Source organism: Trichoplusia ni, chromosome 12 (assembly GCF_003590095.1).
Source record: "Trichoplusia ni isolate ovarian cell line Hi5 chromosome 12, tn1, whole genome shotgun sequence".
In the NCBI taxonomy this organism is placed as follows: Eukaryota; Metazoa; Arthropoda; class Insecta; order Lepidoptera; family Noctuidae; genus Trichoplusia; species Trichoplusia ni.
This window is the reverse complement of record NC_039489.1, coordinates 9,125,217-9,142,149: the sequence shown is the minus strand read 5'-3', so window position 1 is coordinate 9,142,149 and position 16,933 is coordinate 9,125,217. Positions and strand designations below refer to the sequence as shown.

The 16,933-nt window shown below is 35.2% G+C and overlaps 1 protein-coding gene across 10 annotated transcripts in view; it reads right to left on the bottom strand.

Annotated features, from left to right (window-relative positions):
• Positions 1-16,933, bottom strand: part of LOC113499691 (microtubule-associated protein Jupiter) — a 120,434-nt gene that overhangs the window by 77,269 nt on the left and 26,232 nt on the right. The gene's annotated exons all lie outside the window — the stretch shown is intronic.

Genomic DNA, 16,933 nt, shown 5'->3' with positions numbered 1-16,933 from the left:
AAGTCTATTTGTTTTGATAAATTAATCATAGTGTTGAAGTAAATCACACATTGTAAGCGACAAACAAATGCCTTTGGCTACGTTTATACCAAGAGGCTTTCCGCTACGTCTTAATATAATAGCAATTGTAGAAGAAAGACGCCGTTCTAAGCAAAGTAATGCGCTTTTACACTTCCGCAACTGCAATAATTTTACTTTGAGAAGTGGCTGTAAACTGTTTGGGTCGCCTTTTTGCTATTCCAAATTTTTTCTATTACTTGGGTGAGGAAAGCGGAAGTGTCAGACTCTTACTGGCTAAACCTAACCGCCGGTTGAAGTCAGCCGCGTTTTTTGTCGACACGTGGCAATACATAGCATTACATAGGTGCAATCTTTGGGTCGCTTGGGACCACGGGATGTGTTGTTAAGAACCAAAAGAACCGTTCCATCAGTAAATTTATTAGAACTCTTTCTACGGTTATGCAGTCTCTACCTTATTCAGTATGTAAATAAACAGTCTGTAAATAAACTACCGCAGAAACCTGATAATAAAAATTGAGACTCCCTCAGACAGCAATCCCTGGTAAACACAAAGCTTAATACTGTAAAATCCGATCCTCGAACAGTACAGACAGCAAAACAAAAAACAGTTAGCAACCCTTCAATGGATTTTAAATTGCACAATTACACGACTGGTCAAAGCGACAAACAATTGTTCTTGTTCTCGCTGTTTACTCGCAGACGTACCGTCACATCTAACGGTTCGTGAAATGACCCAAATGACAGTTAATCATTGAGGTTGGATTAAAAAAAAACAATAATGATGGAATTGTCGCATCGCTAACGATTGTGAAGAGCGTGGCCTATTGTAGTTGAGTTTGTGACTATATATTTTTATTGCTCCTTAAAGTACCCATTTTTCGTGTTATTTTGACTTTTATACGTGAGGCTTCTGTATGGTTTTTGTACAGATTTGGAATGAAACGGAAGTTCACATAAGCTAAGCTTACCTAAGTTGTAGGTTTTAACGACCGTAGGTATATTCCTCAGATTATGTTTTGCAAAAGCTATTGTTGTCTTCAACTATTTTTAACGGATAAATGTCCTATCATATTTCAGTAACAATTTCAATAACGTATTAAAATAATTAAGGTAAAACATAACATCAAAACTGATAATTTCACATTTACCTTATCTCAAATTAAACATAAGGGATAATAAATCTCGATTGCAATAACAGGAAAAATATTATCTCTGCGATAATTTCCCCAGCGGCGAATAATAACTATAAGTGCATTAGGCTTTGATTGCTATTTCTATACTATTAATGCTATTTATGAGATAGCATCAATGTAAAATCTAAACAACATAGTTTATAATTAATGCTGGTTGAATTTGGCACATTGGCACATATGCCTCAAATCATATTATGTACTAATATGATTTGAGACATTACTATGTTATGTACCTACTTTATTATGTAAGTATGTATGTTTACAATGCATTAAACTAAACTAATAAAACTATATCAATTGAAAATGAAAAATATACATTATTTACGAAGTGAAGAAGCCGGAAGACTGGCTGCATTGCCACGTTGTATAGCAATGCTAATTCTTTGGGCAAAATATAGACCAGACTGTATGTATGTATTAATAAATTACTCATTTTATGACAAACTGTCCCAGATGACAAACAGTTTACTCCAAATACTAGGCTGTGCGGAACGCCATTGTCTGCATAAAAACTGTGTCTAGACAACCTCATTTAAATTACCTTAGTCATGTTCTTAGATTGATATGAAATTAAATTCAAATTTAGCTATTTGCCGGTTAAGAAAAATAATTTCGATTTTATTTTACACTTTATTAAACAGATCTGTAAATAACGTTATTTAAAGGTGCGTATAGACAAGAGACACAGTATCCAAGAGCTAAGGGTCCACTGTAGAGTCGAGTAGCAAGAGACTGGGTGAGCTGGAAATCTTGTCAAGGACAGGCTGTAGCGGAATTACCGTTGCCTTTAGAGTAGAACTATCAATTAATAAACGATATTTATACAGACTCTAAATGTTCTGGACCTTAAAGAATACCGCGACCCCTGTTTGTTATCGACATTTCTTCTCCGGTTAATGAGATAGGAAATGAAGACTCCAGCGTTCTCAAAAAAGACTGTAAAACATAAATATATCCTACTTACAGAATAAATGGTTTCATTTAATTTCATATTTACGATTATAAGTACATCAAGGATATGCTCTAGTGTATATCCTGCCGAACATTACATAAACTTTAAATATCAAACACCTCAACAGCAATTATTTCGACAGCTATCTCATAATAACGATGACAAGAAAATAAAAAGCATAAATAACTCGAGTGCGGTTACATAAGACCGTTTTATTGGTAAAAATGTGAAACTGAATGCAAGTCAATCTAATCCCAAATCACGGTTCGAAACAAAGGCTGGAGCGAGGCGGGCAACTTTCTCTGCACTCTTCATCAATCAAAATGTATTAATCTAAATAAAGTACACTATTACAAACTTATCTATACCGGTGAGAGTGGCGCTACCATGACTACAAGCTTACAAATTAGTTCGGCCTAATTTTGGTTCCGATTCCCGTCACCGGTAGCTATAAATTTGTCGTATTTTAAAGCCCTTTAATAACGGGAACATTATTATAAAATTCTGCAATCGGATTACACTTGAAACGGAAACGTGTGACGTCAAAAAAAACCGGATCTCCGAAACTGATCTCGTTTATCGACTTTAAACAAATTAAACGGTGTTAACTTTACGGATGGACGGCTATTAAAAACTTGTTGCGTAAGTAGACATAATAATACATAATAATAAAATAATGTAATCAACGGTAACACCTACTATGAAGTAATGCGAATATTTATAAAGAGAAACGCGAAACAGGAAAGTTGTAAATAAAACCGGTCAAGTGCGAGCGGGATTCGCGGAACTGAGGGTTCCGTACGAACAACTTTGGCTAGGGAACCGCGAAAATCACAATAACCAATCTAGTTCAAGAAAATCTTTATTTTACTATATGGCTTATTTACAAACGGAAGTTGATCATGAAAGAAAAAAAGATAATCAGGGATTTGTTGTCCGATTCATTGTGCTACATTCAAATTTCTTTGGTAATATAATACACAAACGAAAGTACATTTTTTACAACTCAAACATCGGACGACACGAATTAACTTTCGCATGTAATATTAGTACAGTGAGACCACTGATTGTACTGTCATTGTTGTAACAACAATACATAGAGTAAACATAACCTCAAATAAACGAAATTTAATCTGTATTAAATGATTTTAAATCGAGCGACGAATGTAAGAGTTTAATCCAGTACATTTCACCTGTCGTATCAATCGAATTGTGCTGTCAGAGTGTTGTGTTTAACTTGTTTATTTGCAACATAATCCTGCAGACCTACTAAAACCTTTAAAAATTTAACTTAAAGTATTGCAGAAAAGAGACGGTTCTCTACGTCGAATATAGCGTTGTCTCGCTTCTACAATTACCATAATATTACTCTAAGAATAATAGTAGGCCCTGTGGCTCTCTTCATTAAGTATCGACATTTCCACTCGATTATAATTAATGCGATTTGATCTCGATTAATAATCTGTTGCGATTCGATGGAACGAAATATAACCGCAATGTTTGATAAGATTTAATGAAGTAGGTACAGACTGCGGAGTAGCGGTTTGTTTTGTAGTCAGCATTTCACTTGGGCATGGATGTTTAATTTATTGTTGTTCGCTGCCTGAATTTGAAAGTTATTATGGTAGTAAAGCATATAGTGGAAGGTAAGAGTAGCTTCTTAAAGAGAGAGTTTCATTTTATACACAATTCAAGCATTAATGTAACGTAATTTACTGCTCCTAGTTTTTAATCATCGCAAATAACTATTTTACTGAATACTCGTCATAACTTTTACCTAAAACACCTATAAATGAACAACTGAATATGTTAGCGAAAACGCTCCGACTTCGCAAATACTTACTTTCAGCCAATGCAATTAATTTCATACAGCTACAAGGCCGGCCTACAAGCTTACTCTACAATTATTCCCCGCTCACATCCTTCCACTTGAATACCCCATACATAATACGTATTTACAGCACCTTTGCACGTGACATTTATAAAATTATACCTTAGCAAACATAAACAACGGTCGGCTCTCGTAACTCCATTAAACGAACCATTTACAAAACACTATCTCGTTATATAGGTCTTATTAAATCACGCTTTCGAATATGCACATGTGAAAACGCAGCGAAATCTAATATCAAGTTGTAATGGTAAGGGGTAAATTATAGGAGACTCGGAACGGGCCAGCGATGACTTATCGAACATTAATTGTCTGTAACATGCCCATTGAGCCGCTGATTAATGTGCGTGTGCGCTGCTGCCCTCCGGCGCAAACCCCTATTCTAATAAGCCGGTAAATACGTATTAACATCTTAAAAGGAAACATTTGTGCCTGTGAAATATATATGAAATCTAAAGCTTCTGACCTGTACTTTCCTGAAATAAAAGAAATCCACCTTAAAACAAAGGACTATACGAATTAAGCAGCGGTTCCAAAAAGACTGCGCAGCCAGAAACTGTTTTTGAAAATCAATAAAACGGTTTCATTAATCTATTCTGACACAAAAAGAGGCTTTTCAAGGTAAAGTAATTCTTACGGTTCTTGAAATTACTTTCTTGAAACCTAAAATAATTACTTTTACCTAAAGGATAACGGAACTAAAACTCCATAACCCAATTTCAATCACCCATACTCAACATAGCTTTCAACAATTCTACACAAAGTGATGAGAAATACACTTCAAAATCCAAGATGCAATAATAGCTACATACAATCAACAGGTGGAAGGATTTATTCTAAACGCGTAGAAGGCTCGTGGAAGGTTCTAATGAGAATTTAACACGAACGCGCAATTTGCGGAAGCTTTGGATGCTAATAATGTTATTTCATCTATAATTAAGTAGCTAGTGTCATACGTGGGGACATAAATAGACATGGCGCCTGAGGTAACTAGGTAATTACTTTGAGGTATATAAACAATACGGTTGGTAGAAACTTTCATGATTATAACAGCCATCACACTTGCATTTTATTATCGTAGTAAAAGCTTATTCTAATTTACGAGGGTTCAGCCTCTAGGCCATTGCAAAAGCAGAACTTTGTCTCCATTAATTGCAATCTTTAACCTCGTTTTCGTGTTCCGAAGAAAATCATTGAATACTTAACTATCCTCACCAGTAGTCGGAATGAAAACATAAAAAAGTAGAGTTATCGATTGGCATTAAGTATCATTGTAATCTCTTTTGTTTTACTAACAGTTGAAAAAAAATAAACGCAAGTCTCTACACGTGTGCGTATACACAAACAAAACATGTCGGTCATAAGAAAAAGCATACATTTTCATCTTTGCAGCAGTAATTGTTCACGAAGTGGCCATAACCGGGCGAGGGGCCGCGTACTACGAGAAGCAATTTATATAATTTTCTATTCGTTCGATCCGCAATGAGATACCATTCAAAGTGAACGGTTACATGGAAGCATGGCTAATGCCTATGCATTACTTTTTTTACGTTCGCTGACGTAGGAAAAAATCTTAGTGGCCAGTTACGTAAGCAACCTCTTTGATGCTATAATGGAGGTTGCGCCGGCGCCGTGCGAACTCCGAAATGTCGAACAATCCGTCGGATTATCAGATTTACATTATAAATAATAGACGTTTATAGACGCTGAGAAACTTTTCGCTCTAAATACAATTATGGGTGAATATTGTAGTATTATCTTCCAATTACATAAAATAGCTTTTAAATTAATGGAAAATTTCATGCTATGGCAATTTGTTTTCATATTATTGTAAAGTTAAACAAATCTTCAACCAAAACTAATATAGGACTATCTATTAGAAGGAGCATACAATGAATTTACTTTACATCAACCATGGCACTTCTCGACCACTCATTAGAAAACTACAGGAAAAGTATGAAAAACGTAAAACATGCAGAGAAAGGAAATCGGAGCAGCACGAAGCGAGATTTACATCAAACACCGGATAGCGGAAAACTAATTAAATCGATTCGACGCTCGATCCGAATACCGAACAAATAATTATCTGTAACGATTTACGTAACATCGTATAATTAATGGCTATCTTAATCCTTCACTTTCTTAATAAGCGAGGAGGTAAACAAACAGTAATCTGACCTTTATGGCGCAAACTTTCTGATTTACCCACAGATAGATTAGTACATTTTCATTTGTTATCAAAACTCGCTGTCATCTGGCCCTCATGCCCTTTAATAATATAACCTACATAAGCAAACGAAGCATTGTTACGTAGCGTTTACATTTGAAATGTTCTAGGAGTCTTACGTAACGTGACGTTGTTTGTAATTTTCTGAACATCGGAACATCGAACTTTTAATATCCGCGAGCCTGTCACCACGTCATTCAAGGAATATTGGTGTAGACGTGGAATCGTGACGGCGCTCTACATGACATAGAGCGGCATCTCTTTCACAGATGCGTTGGTATATTACTTTTAGATGTAGTGGACTCAGGTCGGACGGGTTCAAAGGGTACAAAGTGATTGCGATTTGTTTCGATCTTAGTGAATGTATAATTGTACATGAATGCTCATTGTGTCCGTATTTGCATGATGTTACTGATATTTGAATATCCGAGGCACGTTAGCATGCTTCTTCCGCATAACGAGGGGAAATGAAGTGCCTACTTAGCTGGTTCCTCTATTAAGATATTATCGAGCACTCCTATTCCGCAAAGATTGAAAAGAACAACTTGAATACAGTATTTATTCGCTTTTATGCAAACTAAGCAATAAGAAAAATATATCTTGCTGCAAACCTTCCTTTCAGACATTAATTTATGATGTAGGTGCTTTTAAAGATCTATGAAATAACGGACGTCGCAAATTCACTAGTTGATCGTGTGAAACAATCAACTCGTATCATCTCAGAATAATTTCCTTCGAATGAAAAGCATTTAGTGTCTTTTCTCATGACTTTTTACTGAAATTCCTCCTACATATTTACTCCCAACATCACGTTCCTAAAATATATTCAAGCAAACATAACCATAAAATGCAAATGCATTAGCTACTTAGTATTTCAAATTAATTTCATCTAACCTTTTAGATGCAAAGCATCTGCAGAAAACAAACGAGTCGAGTTTATACGAGAACACAGCTTTTACATTTGTTTTGATATGTTCCGAGATTACTGCGGATATAAACCTCAAACTAGAATGGGCATTACAACGAGGCGTGCCCAATTTATAGGTAAAACGTTTAATTAACCATAATAAAATACTAATAACTGTTAGCTTAGCGTTTCTAGCAAAACTGATGGTCGTCGAGTTCGTGTTATAAATCGTTTTGGTGTTTTAGAAAACCATCAAAGAGATTGTTGTATTGATTTTTATCTAAATTGACTAAGTGAAAACATGGTTCGGACTGTGTTCAATAAAGATTTAAATCTAGGTGATCGTTCATCTCAGTTTTTAGTACTTTTACCGAGTGCAAACTGCAAAATTTAACTGTAATTGCAAGCTTTCTAAAGTAGAAATTATCAAAAAACATTACGTAAATATTTAATCAGTTATAATTAAAAATAAAATGTAGAGTAATAAAGTAATTTATCTCGTAATAAAAATAATTAACACACAAATATTTACATTATTACTAATGTGGAGTAAATTTATTTAATTAAGTACTCAATAAATAAATAATTTATGTAGTGCCTACCCCTTGTAGTATGTTGTATAACAAGACTTTCCGTCAGAGCAAAATTCCATGAATAAATTCTTGTCGAACTATTCGCACGTACAAAGTTTAATAACGCAAACAAATTAACATTATCGTATAATACGTACAGGGTTTGCACATTTTATTACTCACCAGTGAAAGTTATACTTTTGCCTCGAATGTGCTCGAAAAGTTTGTGTTTGAAGGCTCTGAGAATTAGACGCGTCTGTAGACAATTAGACAACTGGACTTTTAATGTTCATTCATAAATTCAAACGCATGGCAACTATTAAAACGAATTTTAGCTGTTGATTTTTACACACACACAACTTAATTTCTTTGTTGAATTTACAGTCTCAAACTGCCCATAAAAACCTCGTTTTTTTTCAATCTAATTAATTTTATTTCAAGTAAACCATAATGCTTTGACTCTCCGATTAAGACTAGAAAATAAAACAAAGGTTTAGGTAATTGATTCGATGAAACTAAAATCCCCGTAGTTTATTCACACCACAAACATGCATACATAAATACTAAAACCTCCTTCAAATTACGTTCCACAGTCTCAAGCTTACATACTGGTAGGAACATAATTAAAGCCGACGACTATATTAGTCTATTGGTCGTGTAAAGTCATTATATAGTGCGACAGTGGCCGATGAATAACGTAACAATGTAAGTAAGATGCAGACTCCGCAAGATAAATTGTTCGTCGTTAACGAGAGAGACATGCCCAAGCTTGTTCATATACTGGCTACTTACCACGTCCATTTTATATAGTAGCTACGCTTTGGAAGGCGAAAAGTACAGGGTATACTGATAAAATGAAGACCTCAAATTATACGAAGGTAATTAAAATTATTTGATAGAAAAATTCAAACGCAAAGAGATGAAGCCTCCTTGCCGAGTTCTGAGAATATCTCTAGAATTATCTAGGCTTCTGGATAGAATTGAGGTGTTTATTTTGTTCCTACCGCTTTTCAAAACGTCCTAGGGTTGACCCCGAGAGGCTGAATTCGTAAAAGGGATCACCGTCAAGTAACTAAGAAAGAACGCAGAGAGATTCCGTTTGAAACTAATAGGGGCAAAAAATTTTTCTGACTACCATAAGGTTCGTTATACAATTTACTAAATAAAATAACATTCAAACGTTGCACATTTTATACTTGTTAATAGACTTGTTGAAACATTATAACCCTTATTATTCAATACACGTCTAGAACTGTGGAAACTATGAAATGCGATACTCGTAAAATTCTAATAAAAATGTAGAGAAACCATATTCATGAAACATATACCTTAATAGTATTACTAGTTATGTAAGATAACATGCAATGCATATAGACATGAGAGATCGTATTTATTACAGGGGCACATACCACCAATTCTTATAATATTTTTTGTTGGGGGAGCGGGACAGCGCTCTACACCCGGTAGAGTGCTTTCTCACTTCCACAATTCCAAGAGTCTTTCTTCAATATTTAGTGGTAGGTTCTCAGGTTGCCATAAAATAAAACAATTAAGTAAATTATTTTGACCGCTTCAATATATGAGGTCTTAACAAACACTTTACGATCGCGTAATGTACAGCTTATTTTTATTGAGAATGTCGTTTAAAATTTATGAATTATTATATTATCGGCATTAATTTTAATAAATTCTTTGCGTAATGGATTTTATTTTATCGTAATGTTTGTTGCAAATACTTTTGAGTTTGTTAACCTCGTTTTTAATGAATAGTGGAGTACTTATTTTGACGCTGATAGCAATCGGTTACATGGGGAGATACAAGATTCAGGACCAACAGCTTGAGGTGTGTTTCTAAGTGCACTTCTATACACACCATCTAGCTTCCTGACTCGACTCATATTGAAAATTTCCTCAACAGGGAAAAAGCTGTTCTTTTAAACAAAGGCTCCGACCATTCATCCCCACGCAGAGCCAAAGCGCGACAAACTTATAACGAATCGCAACTCACTCTGTATGGAAAGTCGGATATTCATATTTTAATCGAGGTAATGCGATGTGGAAGTGTAAAAGTAAATGCAGGTATAACGTTACGACCAAATGTACTTGTGTGTAGTACATTACGGGGTGCATTAGAGTAATTTCCCAGTTTCCTGTAATTAACAAGCAATTAACATGAAACTTAACGGAACTTGGACCACATCCTTTTACTTGACTTCCCGTCGACAATATCATAATACGGATTTTGTACATAATAACTTCGCGAAATTATAATGTAATTTAAAAACGTAACTTATCATGTTTATCAAATACTACAATAATTTTATTTCGAAATGCTTAATAAGTATTAGCTTACTTTTGCAACTGCTTTCAGAACGTTAAAAAGCTAATTAGCAATAATTACTTGCCACTTTAAATGAATAAAAAAGGGGATTTATTGAGCCCGGAATTACATTCACTAAATATAACGAGGCAATGACTTGTGTTTCAGCTATTCTAGGTTATCAGATATCGTAAATAAATATTATAATCGTAAAACAAAAAACAATATAAGGAAAGTTTTTGAATTAAAATGATAGGAATCATAAGACCACCTTTGAAGCCAAAATATATATCACAGACGCGGAAACGTATCCAACAATGTTCTATTCAAAGATTACATCAGAAGTGGTACATTAACACCTCCCAATGTAAAGATATCCAAACGTAGATCAAGCGAAACCGAAATTAAATTCATGTTACTTTCGTACCGAATATAATATATATCTATTGCATATAACCACTATAATAAGTCCACGCCCGAAGCGATATACAATTCATAAAAAATATATACAACAACTACTCATTACCAAGATATTTTCAAGAAGAGGAGTCGTTAATAAAATCTAGATGACCCGCAAAGATAGTGAATAATACACAACTTTCTTATTATAATTGATAGTTAACAAAATTGGATGTTTCTTAGATAAATTGCGAGAGTTAATAAGACGAATGACAAATATACCGTGGTAGGAGGGATGGAAATAAGCTTAGGAGAGATACTGCCACTTTTCAACAGTCTTCAAAAAAGAAGGTTTGTTTGTTTTTAATTTGATTCCTGAAAACTTCGTTCTGGTACTCAATACTTTATTGTGGAGTGCAAATAAAGGAGGTATTGAGTATTGAGTATTGGATAAATCGATTTTGTTGTTTTTTTCATCAAACTCGACAAAGCTGTAATTTGGTCCCACATTTCAATCAAGTTTGGAGCAGGAGTAGTAAGCAGTTTTATTCGAAGTCAAAATTCAATCAAGTTTGGAGAATAAGTAATTTTTATTCCAGTTTGGACGATATTGTTCTTAAAAAAAAAATGAGGAAGCGAGACGCCTCTTTACGTCATGTAGTACGTCTCGTTTCCACAGCCACAATAGTCTTACTACGAGATCTTCTTGCTCTGAGTCCTCGGTACTGGCAGATCATTTGCTAGCATCACGATTGACAGATTACGAGTTAAGAACATTGTAGATCGTACGACGGATCGTCTAGACTGCTGCGGCACAGCGGGAGAGCACTACTTATTACCCAATCATTATTGTACATTTGTACGTACTTACGGAGATAAAAAAGATAGGACTATTTCTTTGTGAAGCTATGTTTTTTATTGCTAATAGGGTTGAAGACTTTTTGCTTCAATGTGACTCAGGTAGCTGATTAATAATAATGGACAGGTATTTATGTTATAAGGCATCACTCGTAAACTACAAACCCGTATATCTTTCAAGCCGTATTAATTTTTTTATTGTTTAAATAAAGGCTAAAATAAGTTCCTAATAATTTTTATTTATCTATCTGACGACAAAAGGATTTTTTATTATTTTATTACCCAGCCTTTAGCCCTATTGCACTGCGTTTTAATTCAATAATCATGTAAAACTTATAAATTATTTCGAATAGCTACTGAACAAGACGGACAGAAATAGAATATAATAATTAAAGTATTTACGCAAAAGTCATAATACATCAATCATTCAATCATAAGTGTGAATGTAACTTTCAATAATGACAACTACCTAACAGGTGTTGCCCGCAGCATCTCTTGTATTTCCAATAAACATGTAAGATTCATGTCTCGCAGACATTTACGTTTAAGCCGATAATGACGGCCATTTAATTACATTCAGTTGTACCTATGGGCGTAATAAATAGCTAAGTCATAATATCCTCAGCATAAACCACCTGGCAATTTCAACTTTCACCAGCAAATTAAATGCCAAATCATGTTACCTTTGATAAATATTTTTTGAATAATTAAATTAAAGAAACGTGATTTTTGTGCGTCGTAAGAAATTAATTATAATGTCAGCGCTAACAAGACATTAAGATGTATTAGACGTAAGTTAAATTAGCAATGAACATGTATCATTTAATTAACAAATCACTGGTTCTTTAATTTTAACTGTCATGACATGATTATGATTGGGTAGAAGACATGCTTTAAATGATAAAGACCTTCTAGAACTTATAAATATATCTAAGTTGATGAACATCGTCTTTAAGCGAAAAATTGCTTAAAAAACCAGTCAAGTGCAAAATGGACGCGGTACTACGCGTCTAAAAAATATTGAACAGAAAATTATCACCCATCAAATTACTACTAAACTCTTAACAAGCGCCCATTTTAATTTATCCTTATTTTTTGTTCTAGAGCAACTCAATAACAAAATTTGAAAAAAAATCATCTGTCTCTCTATACACGCAATATATTGACAGGCCGCCAGATCGACGCATCACGAATAGTTAGGGGTACCTTTTGGGTAATAATCCTTAACAATGCGCCTTAAAAAATGTTATGGCTCAGAAAAGATACTAACTATCCCCAAACACTTTACTTTGACTAGAGTCTGAGTGTCTGACCAGCATACCCTAAACAAAGGCAGAATAGCAAAGCGCTATCAAAATTGCTTGCAGTGGCACCCAGCCCGCTAACACATTGGGAGCGTGTGAGAATTTCTAACAATGCATGCAGTAGGACCGCTTGTCAATAAGGCGGTGTGCGGTGCCGCGATACATTAATCAAAGCGTGAGGTAACACGGGCACATGAATTCTTACTAGATGTATATGCAGCCAGTGAAAGGCTCGAGTGATTGGTAATCCCTGGATAGATAAGGTGATTACGGAGGAGCTCAGAGACCAGTGACCGCGACGACGCTGTGATGGTATACACATTCCAAAACTACTGAATAAAAAAAAAGAATTTCAAAACAAAAGAAGAGTTAATTCAGTACTTTTTGGCTTAAGCGAAATACTGAACACGTAAAAGGCACACCAATGTGTTAATTTCCACTCGCCCAGTACTGGTGTCACAATAACTCACATAATACATGGGTTTTAAGATATGTGTAAGTTAATAAATCAGGTGTCAGTAAGAGAGAGCTTAACCATTTCTTTACTACGCATATATTTTAAGTACCTATCTAGATTTATTTATATACTGCAAAAGTTCTCAACTTTCTTAAATGAAATATTGTATCCAAGTAAACAAACCACAATAAGTTTCACGTTCAAAATGATTAGCACGAACATAAAGTTAAACTCCCGTCTTATTGAAACTCGCGATGCAATCGAACAAATATTTCTCCAACACAATCAGTGTTCCGAATACATTTTTTTTAATCGCATTCTCGGCAAGGGCCCTACTTTCGAATGGCGGCAGGCGTGAAACGCGACACAATGGGAGTTCGTGAGCGAGCGCCGAGCGCGGGCACGCGGGACGTCCAAATGTTTACGCGATTAGATAACATCGATAAGATGCAATTGCACACAATCGATTGATTGTAATCGATCGAACAATCGGTGAAAAGTTGTTCACAATTTATTCGCGTACAATACGCGTGTAGACGCAATACGAAGTAATGGCTCGACATACTTGGCCTAATGATTCGTAAAAGAGGCCATTAATAAAACTAGAGACACGATCACACGACAGTTTTTCAATTTCATTTATCGATATCACGCGTACTCAACGAAACCGAACATCGTGAACATCCATTAAAGTGGAAGTTCTAACTTATGTTCATTTTGCAGCACAGTTACAAGCGATAAGTAAAAGTGCATTCTCGGTATAACATCAGCTAAAAGCGAGCACAATTAGTCGGCGGGCCTATCATAGCGCAATCACTCCGATAGCTGGGCCGGGCCGTCGTAAAACCGTCAATGTACAGCTAGCCATTAGGAGCCAGGCTGGCTCTTCCTGAAGCGTAGATCGTTTAGACAGTGGCCGTCCATCTCGCTATCGCAGCAGGTCATGGCTGCCATCAGCGTCTATCACGAACCACGACTACACTTCACTACATAAAAACCTTCTTTGTAGCAACCTACTTAGTATTTATATAAGTTAAGTAGGTCTCTTTTAGAATAGTGTCGCGAAATTTTTGTTCCGTAGCACAGTTTTAAAGAGCTTTTTGTGTGAACTTATTGTTATCTAGATATCTTAAAAAAGTTGAAGCCTACACGTAGACCTCTAAAACTGTTTTTGTGTTAATTCTATCTTTACCTGAATAAAATTTTGAAGAACCATTTAATTTACCAAATTACTAGTTCTCCCAGTGTTTCATTTACGGGGTCATCCGATTAGTTTCAAAGTCCTTAATCATAAAGTTTGCTCAACGTTTTTATTTTACCACTTATTTAAAATAAGTTCACCATAAAAGAAGACAAACTGAACAAAACAGTTATATTTCAATAGACACAGCGTCAAAGCAACAATAACATAAACTTACGACAAACAGAACCCTTACCTAGCGTTAAATTGAATGGAAATTGATCTAGGCATAAATCTAGCGATTACAATCAGATAGATAGCATTACACTATTTGCGACCAAGTAGGACCTTGCTCTGGGTAATTTTTTATCAGTTGTTTGACAAGACAAACTTGGCTCGTTGAGCGCGCGACTGAACATTTATGTGGCATGTGGCGTATGCAAGAAAGCAGAGGCGTCACTTGATACGTCACACGCGCATGCGCGGACGAGATACGCAGGCTGTGCGCTGCGCACGCGTCTATTTAGATTTTTTATATCCTTGAAGAAAATGTAATAAAGAAATAAGATTGGAGACGTGAATATTTTTAAATGTTGATATTGACAAAGCTTATCTATGTTCTCTTACCAATGATGTCAACAAAGTATGCAATACCCAAACTTGGCAATAAATAAGACAGGAAGGAGACACAAACAACTTTTTGAAAACATATTATAGCGTAATCATATGGTTTAAAAGCTAATTAAATACAATCAAGATAGTTATATTAAAATTGCCATTGGAGAACTAATTCAAATAAACATAATTGAACATTCGATTTTCTCCACCAGATGTACCACATAGCGGATGGGGGAGGCGCCACAACAGTTACGTCACCGGAATGCCATTGTGGTACATCAATCAAGTGCCTTCAGCTATTCAGCCGCAAGAAGTGAGCTAAAGCGATGATCACGTTAACGGAGCGAACATTATATTTACGACAAACACGCTTGAAACATTCAGTTTCTTGTGACTAGAAGATATTTGTAGAAATGGAACATGGGATAACATTATTGCACGTTTTGCAACGTTTTATATTTTGAATGCGGAAAGTGGGGGATTGCGTGTTGTAGTGCAACTTCGGGGAGGCCTATGTCTAGTAGTGGATCTTGATAAGAATTGACTGATTGATTGAATTAATTATTAATTTTAGGTCAGCTTATTTTACGTCAAATAAAAATCTCTTAAATGGGTAATTTGGAATTGATAAATTGAAACAATTGATTCCTATGAACTAAATTAGAATCAATCGTAAGATTTATAAAGATTAACCTAACTTGATTGATTTGAAATTAATATTATCCATATACACATTATGAAGGTAGACAGATGGGTAAGTAGCACTTTGCTTGTCTCTCATTTGATTCATACGAGATTGAAAACGCACATACCCATGATTAGATGAAACAGCTCCAATGCAACGTCATAAAATAAGATAATAAACACAGATCAGTGTAATCAGAGCCTATAATAGTCGTAGCCGTGGTTTGAGAACTATCACGTATGCCCGACTTGTCTTAAGCTATGTATACACAGCGGTACTTGTTGCGTTACAAATGTTAATGTAAGTATCTAGACGACGCCATAGACCAAAAACAATTGTAAGGCTAAAAAAATCACATAACGGAAATGACATTTCTCTATCCATTTGTCTAGAGTGATTATTTACTCTGCAAATTTTAACGTTACTGCACTCTGGTCCCTTTTCAGACTGTGACAATACAATGAAAATACTCGTGATAACACACATACAACCAAAGTACCTACGACCGTGAGTGTTTTGTTGAAAATCAAGTTCTGAAAGGCCCAGAGGCACAAAGGCCAAAAATGAAGTCATGGATAATAGAACAATAATCTCAAATCAAAGATAACACACAACACTTACACTATCCCCATCGTTCTCTGACCACAGACTTAAACGAAATGGATTTCTACATCCAGCGCTGGGAGATTACAATTGTCCTAACTGTAAGTATAACTGATCCAGCGTTTAGCTTCGGTCATACATGTAAGAGCTTTTCCTTGTAAAATTCCATTTGTAAGAAATGCCACGTTTGGCAACGGCTCGGTCGCCGGTCGTTACAACTAAACCATCCCTAATGGACCGCGGAGCTACTCAGGTTTAACTTATAACTGAAATAACTTACAAAGCATTTGTATGGTCACAGATAATGTAACTAGTTGCTAAAGTGTATTTTACTGCGTTTTCTATGAAATTCGTTTCTCGGTTTGTGTAATTGTATGAACATGTCTTAGACTTTAATTAATTTTAGCTTGAGAAGCAAACTCATATTTGAATTGTTTCCTGAAAATTTCCGTCAAAGCAATGGTAGCGTTCGTTATACCTAAGTAATATAAATTTGGTGGTGTTTAAACCGTAAAAAGCAACATAGATATCATAGCTCAAAAGTAATTAAGAGTTTACAATGGCTTTTTATGACAATAACATTGTGCTATCAACCGCATTTTTAACGTAATACCTTTTATAACTTTTCTCTTGAACAAACTAAAATATTTTCCCACATACATACGTTGATCTAAAGCGCTGATCTTAAACTTTACCATGAATTAGAGCTATTAAAGTTGAACCACTCACGTTGCATCATATTACAA